Raw genomic sequence first — 13213 nt, forward strand, 5'->3', positions numbered from 1 at the left:
GTAGTGGCCTTGCCTCATGGAAGGCTCTGATGCTGGCCATTGGCCCCAGCACCGGCCTAACCCCTCGGCAGGCTCCAATCCCAGTCTTGGAGGCCCCAGCACTGGCCTTGCCTCACGGCAGGCTCCGATGCCTGCTGCTGGCCCTGGCATCAGCCTAACCCCTTGGCAGGCTCCGATCCCGGCCTCGGAGTTGTTTTAAATTATACTAAAAAAAGAGAATGGAAATATTCAAGGAAACACAAAGGTTTATTTAAGTATAAGTTATAGAAAAATATAATTTATTGATAACTTGCTTGCTAGATTAGTAAATAACTCACCTTTAAAAAATTATATTAATAAGAGATTAATAAAATTGATTATTAAATTGATTAATAATATTAAGAATTAAGACAAATAAAATGAGATATAATGAAAAAATTTATTATAAATCCAATTGTCCTACATGCTTTGGGCAAAAGCACATTTTTTGAAGTAATATAATAATTTTCTTTATGCATACATCTCAGATTCTGCCCCATATTTAATTCTAAGCCTCACTCCAGGGCCAAATGTCAGCCCTGTATTTATTGTGCAACCCATGTACTTCTGCCCAGGTGCCTCCAGGCCTTCCATCTTTCCAAGAATATGCTTTCTTTTTTAACATAGACATTAAGTAGTATGGTTTAAAACCACACCTTCCTCAAGCTTGCCAAGCTTCTGGGGTCCCACATTACCAGGGACACATTATCAGGGCCACCTCCTGTTTTGAATTCCAGATATTGTTGGACTATTTTCTCTTTCATAGCCATACCTACTTATTTAGGATTTTTTCCTCCTGAACAAAAGAGCTGCTTTCTTCTTGAGAAGAATTCTTGCCTTCCTTCTTGGCTAACCAATATAAACTGCAAACAGCTTTTAAAATAGCAATGTTTTCTTTCCTATTACAATAATACCTTATATTACTACATGTATTATAATTGCATAGTACATTACAGTTTTCAAAACATTTTCACAATAGAGCAGGTATTATTGTTCTCGTTTTCCAGGAGAATGGAGGAGGCACTACATTTGTAGACTACCTTTTGTGAGCTAGGCATAACTGTTCACTGCTCCACACATTTGAGTTCATTAGCATGTGTAATCTAATTAAGCCCATTTTCCCTTTTATTTTTTACAATAATTTTGCAAGGTAAGCATATGCATTAATCATCCATTGCCATATAATAAATTACACTAAAATGCAGTAGCCTAAAACTACAAGTATTCATTATCTAACAGTTTCTGTGGCCAGGCATCTGGATAGGGGTTAGCCAGGTACCTCTGGGCCAAGGGCTGTCAGGAGGTTGCAGTCCTGCTGTTAGTCTAAGGGCCTGTCTAGGTGAAAATGTGCTTTCAAACTCGATTACATGGCTGATGGTAGGAGGTCTCAGTTCCTAACCTAGCCAAGGTCTCTCCTTAAAATGACTCATAACGTGGCAGCTAGCTTAACCAAGAAAGTGGGCAGAGTATTCAAGTTGGAAGACGTTGCCTGTCCATAATATCACTCATGATGTCCTGTTAGGCTTGCTATATTTTATCTGGTGGAAGAGAATCACTAGTTCTAGTCCACGCTCATTTAAGTGCATGAGTACCAGGAATCGGTATTATCAGAACTACCTTAGAGGGTGCCAAGCAGAGCATGGCAATCCATCTTACAGTGGGGAAAAGGAGGCCAAAAAGACAAAGCAGCTTGATTGGAGCCCTCACAACTAGCAGACCAGAAAGGAGCACTGCACTTTAACTATGATGTTCTAAGTAGAAAACGCATAGCTATTGGCTCCAACTATTTTTATTTAAGAAGAAAGGGTTGAATCCTAAGGAAACTAGTTCGTACAAGCAATGGGTTAAAAACAAAACAGCACTTCCAGGGACTTCCTTAAGGCTAGAACAGATTCAGCCACACCCTTTACCCGTGTGGTTCCGGAATACTGATCTACATCTTGGAAACAGCTTTGGCCAGTCTGCAGCAAACTAAAAATAAATAAACAAACAAATAAATAAATACATAAATAAAAAGAAAAGAACACGGAGAAGGTTATCATAAAGATCAATATTCAGGGAGAAGTTGTTTTCTTTATTCTTATTTTTACACTTTTCATTTTAGGGTACTAAACTTTTTATTATACGTTGGCAATAATAGATTAGCAGTCTTTCCAGAAATGTGTTGTTCTTATATAACACAGTGAATAACATAGAACACACTGATAAATTTTTAGGTTTTATCTGAACTATAGCTAGTCTTTGAAATTCAAGAAATTAGAGGCTTCTGCTTCGGACTACTAATAAATGATCATACGGAGTAGCCATTGGTGAGCTGATGACCCTGACTTTAAGAGAAGATCATCAAATGTTAAAAAATACTGTCAAGGATGCTGAGAGCATGTAATAAGGACAGGGAAGTGGGATTTTATTGATATGGAGTAAAATTTAAAATTTCTCTGACTTTTTGTTGTTGTTGTTGTGTTACTATGGAGTAAACCCAGGGCATTCTACTTCTGAGCTACATCCCCAGGCATATTTTATTCTTTTGTTTTGAAACATGGTCTCACTAAGTTGCTGAGGCTGGTCTCAAACCTGTGATTCTCCTGTCTTAGCTTCCCAAGTATTGGGATTACAGATGTGCACCACCATGCATGACTGACTAATTTTCCTCAACTTTTAAAAAATACATTTAAAAATAGTTTTAGATTATGGAATACAAAGATAGTACAAAGGGTTCCCTGTACATTTTACTTGGTTTTTCTGTTGTTAGTATCAGAGTCTACAAGATACATTTGTCATGACTAGGAAACCAAAACTGGCATATTACTATTAGTTAAACTCCACTATTAATTCATATTTTAGTAGTTTTTCCTTGATGTCCTTTTTCTGTTCCAGATCCTACTTAAGATATCACAGCTGAATGCCGGGCGTGGTGGTGCACGCTTGCAATCCCCGTGCTTGGGAGGCAGAGACAGGAGGATCTTGAAGGTTTGAAGCCAGCCGCGCTGGCTTAAGAGAACCTGTTTCCAAATAATAATATAAAATAGGTCTGGGAGTGTAGCCCAGAGGTAGAAGGGCTTCCAGGAACCCCAGTACCGGAAAAAAAAAAAAAAAGATATCACAGCCGAGGATGGTGGCACATGCTTGTAATCCCAGCATTCAGGAGGCTGAGACAGGATAATCACAAGTTCTTGGCCAGCCTCAGCTACTCAGTGAGGCCCTTTGCAACTCAGTGAGACCCTGTTTCAAAATAAAGAATAAAAACTGGGCTGGGGTGTAGCTCGAAGGTAGAATGCCCCTCAGTTCCATTTCCAGTACAAAAAAAAAAAAGTATCACATTACTTGTTTCTGTGTCTTTTTAGTCTCATCTGGTCTCTGACAGTTTTCTCAGACATTCCTTGAATTTGATGACCTTGATAATTTTGAGAAGTACTGGTCAGTTATTTTGTAGAATGCTTCTCAATTTGGGGTCATCTGATGCTATTTTTTTAGTACTCTAAGAAAGTGAAATATTTGACATTGAGACCAAACATCATCTGTGAATGATATAAGTAATATGAATTCTAGAGCTTTGAGATATATCTCTACAAATTTCAGACTTCTGCAGGAATTATTTTTCTAAGGCACACATCTTCTTATGTCCACTCTCATACCCTGAAAATCTTTAATACCTTCCAATGTGGTAAGATTGACATCATGTATTCAATAATTACCTAACAAGGTGCAGGGACTGTATTATTAGTTGAAAGTCATTCTGGTGACTTACTTGGGACTAGCACCGATTTAACCAACAACCTTTATTCCATCTGATACCAAATACTGGTTCACATGTAGAAAACAGTTTCAGCCAGTCTACAGCAAAGTAGGAAGAATAAGAAAATGGAGGAAGGTTTTCATAAAGATCATGATTCAGTGAAAAAGATACACAAAGTTCGTTGGCTCTCCAGGGGCCTTAGATCCCCCAGGTTTCTATTGACTTCAGAAGACATTTTCTTGCTTTGAGGGCAAGTAATTCACTACCTACCTTGGATTCTATCTATTTTGCTGCTCTACCCATTACTCTGATCAGGAGAGAAAGAAAGAAATGCAACACAACTTCACATACTTTTTAAGAAGACTGGAGTGGGACAAAGAAGGAGAAACAGTCTGAAGATAAAAGTATTTAATACCAAAGTTAGGATATTTTGATGATAAATATTTTTGATAAATTTAAAAGTTTTATAATATAGGCAACACAAAAGTAAACAAAGGATGAGAAAGAACACACACACACACACACACACACACACACACGTGAACAGTTCTACCTGGGAAATTGTATCCAATGCATCTGCTCTGAGATGCCATTAAGCCATGTTCTGAAGATTGCTAGGTGTTTGCCACAGGATGGTATTGTGAGTCAAACTGTGTCCCTTCAAAACATATATTCAAGTCTTAACCTCTAATACTTGTGAATGTGACTTTATTTGGGAATCCTTGCAGATTAAATCACATTAAGATGAAGTCATACTTGTTTAGAGTGGGTGCAATCCAGTGACTGGAGTTCTTATAAGAGAGAGATTTGGATACAGAGACACACAAATAAATGTCATGCAATGGCAGAGACAGCGACTGGAGTAAAGTATCTACAGCCAAGAAATTCCAAAGATTGTCGGCGATCACCAGAAACGAGGAAAGAGCCAAGCAGCAGATTCTCTCTCTGAGCTCCTGGTAAGAACCAACACTGGTGACTTCTAGCCTCTGCAAGATAATGCATTCCACTGTTTTGTTTTGTTTTGCGGTACTGGGGATTGAACCCAGGGGCATTCTATTCCAGAGATGTACCCCAGCCCTATTTTTTTATTCTTCATTTTGAAACAGGGTCTCACTAAGTTTCCAAGAGCCTCACTAAATAGCTGAGGTTAGCCACAAACCCACGATCCTCCTGTCTCAGCCTCCCAAGGTACTGGGATTACAAGCATGTGCCACCATGCCTGGCTCACATTTCACTGTTTCAAACCACCTACAGGTGAGGCAATTTGTTACAGCAGCCCTAGGGAACTAATACAGATGGAGCATGGAAACAGATATTAAGAAGATTTGGCATAGTAGAGGCTTGAGTTGTGAAATGGATAGCTTTTTATGGTTTGTCCTCAAGAACATTCCATAGGTGGGGTTTGGACTCCTGATACTACCATGATTGGTTAACACTGTTTATTATTTTTGGGAAGAAATACAGCTTTGACCTTTCAAAATATTAACCGCATTTCTACAACAGGGGCACTTCCAATGACTGAAAACACACTGCTACACGTACTTCTTTGCTTTTTTGCAGTTCTCTAAAAATGAAGAATTTGCCCCCTTACAGTCCAACTATGGTAAAAGAAAGTTATGGTTGGATATCTGCCCTATGAAAGGTAGTAAAAGGAACCCTAGCCCTGCTCCCCTTGGTGAAACATTAGTGCTGACTTGGCTGTAGGCCGATAGTAAATTCCTCTGTGTCTCTCCCTTGCCAAGGAACTCATATAGCCCTGGGACTGAAGATGATTGGGTTGAGTGGCAGCGTGATGAGTTATCCCCAGGGAGAAGTTCACATAATGCTGGAGGAAAGATAAGCTGCCTTCTAAGGAGAGTGGGCCTGAACAGCTGCTGTTTGCTTTGATGACTAAGATGTATACAAGAGGGGAGCAGCCAGACATCTTTCTTAGCCCAAGTAGGGCTCAACTCTTCTCTACATGAATTTGAATGAATATTTAAATCTCACTAACATGTATGAAGAAGAAGGGAAATGGGGTGAAATCCAGAAAGATATGCAAATATCTAATATATAAGTGCATTATATATTTTGAATCTTGATATGTTGTATACTTACAAAACACCAATAAAATTACCTAAAATAATTAAAATAAGCTGGGTATAGTGGCTCACATCTGTAATCCCAGTACTTGGGAAGCTGAGACAGGAGGGTGACAAGTTTGAAGCCAGCATCAGCAACTTAGCAAAACTCTCAGCAACCTAGCAAGACCCTGTTTCAAAATAAAAAATAAAAAAGGGCTGGGGGTACAGATCAGAGATAGAATGCCCCTAGATTCAATCCTTAGTACCAGACAATGAAATTAATTAATTAATTAAAGAGTAGGGTTTTCAAAAAAAAATTTTTTACATGGCATCAGGTTATTCGTCTTTACTGGGGAAAAGTTGGGGAGGGGTAGCAAGCACCTACATGTCTCTATCAGTCATTTATGGAGTTCCACCTGGTATATTTATAATAATAGTTAAAATAAAATGAGCTATTTTTGAGTGTCAAACACTGGGTTAACTTATCAACAAGATCAGTATTGATTTTTCAAACCAACTTTATATGATAGCTAATAGTATTGTTCTATATTATTGATAAGAAACTGTGGCTTCAAGAGACCAAGAAAATTGTCCAAAGTCACGTGACCACATAATTAATGGACACAAAATTGATAGTCAGGTATAAGTTCAAAGAGTCATTCACATTCAGGAGGTGATGATCAGAGGACCGATGATGAAGAACAATGCAGGAAAGGAGGCAACCTCAGACCTTGGGGCTCTTTGGATGCCCTGCTGAAGTCCTTGGGCTTTAATTCATAACAAGAACCCACTGAAATTTTCAAGTATGGAGATCACAGTGTTCAATAATTAGCAGGTCTTCAAGAAATCTCTGTTGAACAGATATAGTTAAGCTTTGGTTTATAAGCTAGGGAGAATGGGCCAAAAAGAGTAGGACCAGAGACAGGGAAACTAGTTAGGAGACTCAGTAGAGTAGGCAAAAGAGTTGAAATGTCTTAGCCTGCCCCACAGGCTTCTAATAGCCCTCTCCCTTCTCCTACATAGAACAGTGTGAACCTGAGCAAAGGTATCTATGGAATGACCCTATGCTCTCCTGCATTTCATCAACCCTCCCCAGAACACTGAAACCCCATCTTTGTAACATCAGTGATATGAATTCTACAGAACACCAATAAATCGTGAAGGATTTACAGTCCACCTTGGTCTCAAGGAGAGACCTGAGCTGAGAATCACTTCAGCCCTGGTGTGCTTCCTTCCCCTTCCTTTATGTCCATTCCTTCCTGCTGGGACACTGGCTGAACTCACACCTGAGGGTCACACCTCAGCTTTGCCAGGCGAGCAGCAAACTTACTCTGTTGCAAACTGCTATCTGGAGGTCATTTCTTGCGGCGCCCTGGACTCCAACCACCTGCATGTTGCTAAGCCCTCTACTCTCCCCTCTGTGTTTCCCAGAATGCAACAAGCTTGCCCAGAGTCATGCTGTTGCATATTGGGCGTTTTCTGCCTGGAAGGCTGTCCTTTCTCCTGTTTTTCTCCTGGATTTCCCACCAATCTCTAAAGATTTAGTTCAGTGTCATTATTGGAAGCCACCTTTTACCCTGCTCCTTTACTTTTCATTTTTATTCCTTCAACATTGTTGATGCTCATATCGACATTTCTTTAATTATACAAGTGTGCATATGCCTTCCTGTAACATCAGACCATTTCACTAGGCTTTGTCTATGCCTGCTCATGAAGTCAACGAGCATTGGTTGAAGACCTAATAGATGCAGCTGTGCAGGAATTCAGCTCTGGCTTTATAAATGTTCTCACTACTACAAATCCATCCTGCTTCGTTGTATGCTTGCTTCACTATTGTACAGCAATTTTACAAGTGCTAAAAACCTTCCTACACAGCCTCTTTGGGATTTGTAGGCAACGGAGCCAAAGAAATGTCAGGAACACAGAAGGGAAATGTTTATTTGTGTTACCCTGCTCTAAAATGGCCCAATCAATCATCCAGCTTTTCTTTTGCATCATAGCTAAGTTTAAATTTTCCTTATAGAATTTTTATTTTAAATAATTTTGTATGTTATACATAATTATTGTATTAATATATATGTTAATATATTTATAGATAACAAGTATAGTATAATAATGAATTACAACTTTTTATTATAATAACAACATAGCAGTTATGAATAAATGAGAGAATACAAAGAAATATAAAGACTAATATTAAAGTCACCAGTCAGCAAAACACTTAGGAAAACACCTATTAATATTTTAGGTGTACTTTCAGTCCTATTTATATAAAACATATGTTTATGTATATATATGCACATTTTAACACTGTTAAAATAGTCTGCAAAAACAATTTTTGCATTCTACTTTTACCCCTTAATCTTCTGTTATATTTTGCATCCCATAAAAAATTATTGGTAAACATAGTTTTGAATGCTTACATAGTTTCTTTGTATTATTATATCAGCATGGGCTTAGCCAGTCCCTTATTGTTGGATTTAATCCATTTACAATTTTTTAGCTAATGTAAATAATATTATAATGCAATTTTACCAAGAATATTTATAGAAACCTTATTAATAATAGCCCAAAATTGAAAATAGCCCAAAAAGCTATGAAAGAATAAAAAAATTGTTGCTTATTCATACCATGGAATAGTATTCAATATAAAAAGTTTCTGGTACACTAAAAAACACAAATGAATCTTGAAGATATGTTGAATAAAAGCTACCAGATCCCCAAATGACTCACTATATAATTTCTTTAAAAAAAATCATTTCAACTTCGTTTGGTGTTTTCTATTTTGAGACTAGCATTCTCACACTTTCTTTTATTTCTTTAGACATTGTTCCTTGATTTCTTTGACGTTATTTATGAGAGGTGATTTAAATTCTTTTTCTACTAAGTCTGATATATGGGCTTCCTTAGGGATACTTTCTGCTAATCACCTTTTTCCCTAGGTGGGCCAAGCTTCCCACTTTCTGTATGTGTCTTCTAATCATTTTGATAAAAATTAGATATCTAGTATAATATAGTAGAAACTCTGAAGATTATATTCCTTCTCCCTTGTAAAGTTGCCATTTGCTGGTGGTGATTTTGTTGTATTTCTACATATCCATTTTGTGACATTCATGAACAAATTCCGTAAGATCTGGATCTAATTCTATTAAAACCAGTAGTGATTTTTTTTTTAATTCTTGATGTGGTAATCTACATTTTCTTGCTCTTTGGCTCTGCCTCCCTACTTTTTATCATTAGTAGTAGTTCACTGAGTGCATTCATCTTTCCAAAGTAACAGCTTCCTTGAGTGTTTTCAAATGCGCAGTGTCAGGCTTTAGGATGGTCCAGAATTCAGCAGGGGTCCATGGCAACCAGGCTGGGAATGGACCCAGATGAACGGTGGCAACAGTGGTAGCTGCAGCTGGAAAGTGATGGTGGCAGTAGCTTCAGCCTGAGAGAAGGGATTCCATGCAGAGACAGTGCTGGGACCCATATTGGCAGGCCAGCTTACTTGTCCATCTGCCAAGTCCATTCATAGCATCTACATTAATAGCAGCTCTCACCTGAGTGCTGGAACAGGCTGCCAGGCAGTTAGCTTTCTTAAAAAGTTTTTACAAAATAATAGTATACATATCCATGTAAACATTGCAATGAAGCCTATTAAAGTTATTACAATTCTTTGTATTTCTTTTTTACTCTTACATGTATTTCTAGAATGGCCTAAACAAAACTACATAATAAAGGTAGAGTAGTAGTTGCCTCTTGGGGATGCAACTGACTGAAACTGGCAAGGTGGAACTTTCTGGAATGTACATTTGAGTAATAAAAATGGCAGAGAAATGCAGGGCGGCAATTTACAAGCCAATTACTTTAGTGAAAAAGGAGAAGACTGTGCTGGGTACAAGATCAGTGGAGGGGTTTCTTGGAAACTAGTCAAAGGTGTAGTTCTTGACCTGAGTAGTAGTTGCAAGGTGGTTTGTTTGTCATATAATGATTCATTAAATCATACATCTGTTTTGTGCAGTTTTCTCTGTGTGTATGTGTCTGTATTTTATTTGACAATAACAAGTAAGAACTTTCCTAATTAAAAAAGAAACCTACTGTGAATAATGCCACAATAAACATGGGAGTGCAGATGTCTTTTCAATATACTGATTTTATTTCCTTTGGATATATACCCAGTAGCAGAATTGCTGGATCATATGGTAGTTCTATTTTTAATCTTTTGAGGCTCCTCCATGCTGTTCTCCATAATGGCTGTACTAATTTACATTCCCACCAACACTGCACACACTTTCCCTTTTCTCCATGTCCTCACCACCACTTGTTATCTTTTGTCTTTTTGGTGATAGCCATTCTTGCTAGGGTGAGGTGATATCTCATTGTGGTTTTGATTTGCATTTCCCTGATTTTTAGTGATATTGAACAGTTTTTCATACACTGGTTGGTCACTTGTGGATAATGATAAGGTACTCCATATTTCAAAAGCTAGAAGAAAGGATTTTGGAGGTTTTCACCATAAAGAAATGATAAATATTTGAGGATATATATATATATATATATATATATATATATATATATATATAGAGAGAGAGAGAGAGAGAGAGAGACGGGAATATATATATATATATATATATATATATATATATACACACACACACATACATACACACATATATATACTTACCCTGATTTAAACATTATACAATGTATATTTTGTGGTACCCTATAAATATGTATATGTATAATTTGTGTGTTTTATCAGTTAAAAATAAATTTAAATCTTAAAAATATTTTAAGAGACAAGCCAGTCAAAGAGCAACCCTTAAACCACTAAGTAAACAAATGAACCTAAATTTATGTCAGGTTGGTGCATAGCAACATATAGGGAAGAATCATTTCAAGTTATTTTAAAATAGTACAATATTTTGACCTTGCACATCTAGTGGGAAATCTACTGAAAATAAAAAGGACTATGATCAAGCCTTTAAAGAAAGAAAAAAAAGAAACCTAGGAATCATGATGGATCATACATGTTCAATGAAGGGCTCTCAAGAATGTGACTTTGCAGTGAGACTTGAAGGATGAAAAGAATCCAGCTATATCTGAACAGGGGGATGACCCAGGAAGGGGCAGCACAGACACATGCACCTGTGGAAATCTGAGAGGAGGCCCATGTGACTGAGCCTGGGCAGCTTCAGGGTGACATTGGCAGATTTAGCTAGAGAAGAAAGCCTGGGCCTAACACAGATGCAGGAACATGAAGGGAATATACAAAAGTTAGATTTTATCCTGTATAAATGGAATATTACATAGGGAAGAGACATACGCCAATTCACTTTTTTTTCCCCATGGTTACTGTGGCTACTGTGTGGAGAATGGATTCACTGGAAACAAAGTGGAAATAGAATGCTAGCAAAGTAATTGAGGTTGGAAAGATAAAGTATTTGGAGTTTGGTGGTTACAGTGGAGACATCAGAAGTAAATTTTTTAAAAAGAGTATCTCACGATGATGAACAATTGCATTGCACCAATAAAAGTATATAAAAATAATGAGTAGAAGAGGGGAATTTGGGCTCTACTCACCTCTTTTTCAGAAGCAACAGAGTAGATGATGATATTACTTACTAAAATGGGGAAGAGGAAAATTTGGAGAATAATGAAGCATTCATTTTAAGAGATGAGAAATTGTGAGTTTGATTCTTTTTTCTTTTTTGCGGTACTGGAGATGAAACACAGAGGCATTCTACCTCTGAACTACACCCCAACCCTTATTTTTTATTCTTTATGTTGAAACAGGGTCTCACTGAGTTGCATAGGGCCTCACTACGTAGCTGAGGCTCTCCTTGAATCACGATCCTCCTGTCTCAGCCTCCTGAATGCTGAGATTACAAGCATGCGCCACCGCGCCCAGCAAGATTTTAATTCTTAAAAGTCACCACAAGGCCTATCTGTTGAAAACTTTGGAGGTGGTGGATTCTTTAAGAAGTGGGACCTAATGGGAGAACTGTAGGTCATTGAGTGTATGCATTTATATGAGACAGGATTCCAAACTTTTCCTCTCTCTCGCTCTCCCTCTCCCTCTCGCTCTCGCCCTCGCTCTCTCGCTCTCTCTCTCACACCTTCCACCCATGAGGTAAATGGTTTTGCTGCACCTCTTTCTCCCACCATGATGTGCTGCTCCTCACCACTGTTCATTATGGTTTGGAACTTCCAGAACTGAGTCAAAATAAACCTTTTCTCTTCATAAGTTGATTATCTTAGGTATTTGTTATCATAACAGGAAGATGATACAAAAATCAACAATACAACCAGAAATTTGGAAACTTATTTATACTTCGGACCAAGCCTGCCATCCCACATGAGTGTCCACCTGAATGGCCTCTTAACCTCCACTTCCTGCACCTCATTCCAGCCATACTATCCTCACTTATTCCATTTGCCAAATTCCCCCTCCCTGTCACTATCTATGCCTTTTAAATATATATTTCTATTTGAAATATATGCTTTTCTATTATATTTCTGCCACTAATTTACCATCTGTTCACCAAGACACACATTGTATTTTATCATTTCCTTGGAAGATAACATGGATACCCACCCTCTGTGTCCTCTGTGTTCAAATCCTGAACATATCTCTTACATCAAATTAAATTGCAATTGTTGTTTTCCTTCTATGTTCAACATTAAAATGAAAACCTATTGGGTTCAAAGACTACACTGTCTGGCTTATTGTCTCTTTAGTGGTTAGTGTAGGCATGACAGCAAACATTTACTAACATTTATTGAATAGCTTTGTAAGAAATTCAGCCAGGTTATGCTCTTGGGAAATCTGTATGCTTACCTGTTGGGATAAAATTTAGCATTTCAGGGCACCAAATATAATCTGAGTAACCTACCAGGTTCCAGCTTTAAATTTTAGGGATAGAAATGAACTAATAGAACATGGTCTTTCCTACAAGTAATAAAATAAAAGTGGCAAGTGCCTTAAAGTTATAATAAACAAAGTACAACAGAAATGCAAGCAGATTCCCTATTTATTCACTCATTAGGGCTATAGTTTCCTCTCTCTCTCTCTCTGAGAGATATCTTTATACCTACTTATCCCTTTGAAGGTAGCTCTAAAAATTACCTTCACATCTTTTTCTGCTCTACCTACCTGAGTACTACATCTCATCTTTTTCCTGATAAATTTTTCTGTTTCTTTGCATGTCAAATATTTTTTTTACTTTGTACTGGACATGGTGGATGACACAGAGTACAGACTCTGGATTCTGTTGTATTTCTTTAAGACTTTGTTGTTGTTGTTCAAGCTATTGACTAATTTGAATACATGGATGATTGTTTTATGATTTGTTAGCATAAATATGTAAAAAGCATTACATAATTCAGTTATTCTAAGGTTGTAAGACTC

Source organism: Muscardinus avellanarius, assembly GCF_963383645.1.
Source record: "Muscardinus avellanarius genome assembly, chromosome: 6".
NCBI lineage: Eukaryota > Metazoa > Chordata > Mammalia > Rodentia > Gliridae > Muscardinus > Muscardinus avellanarius.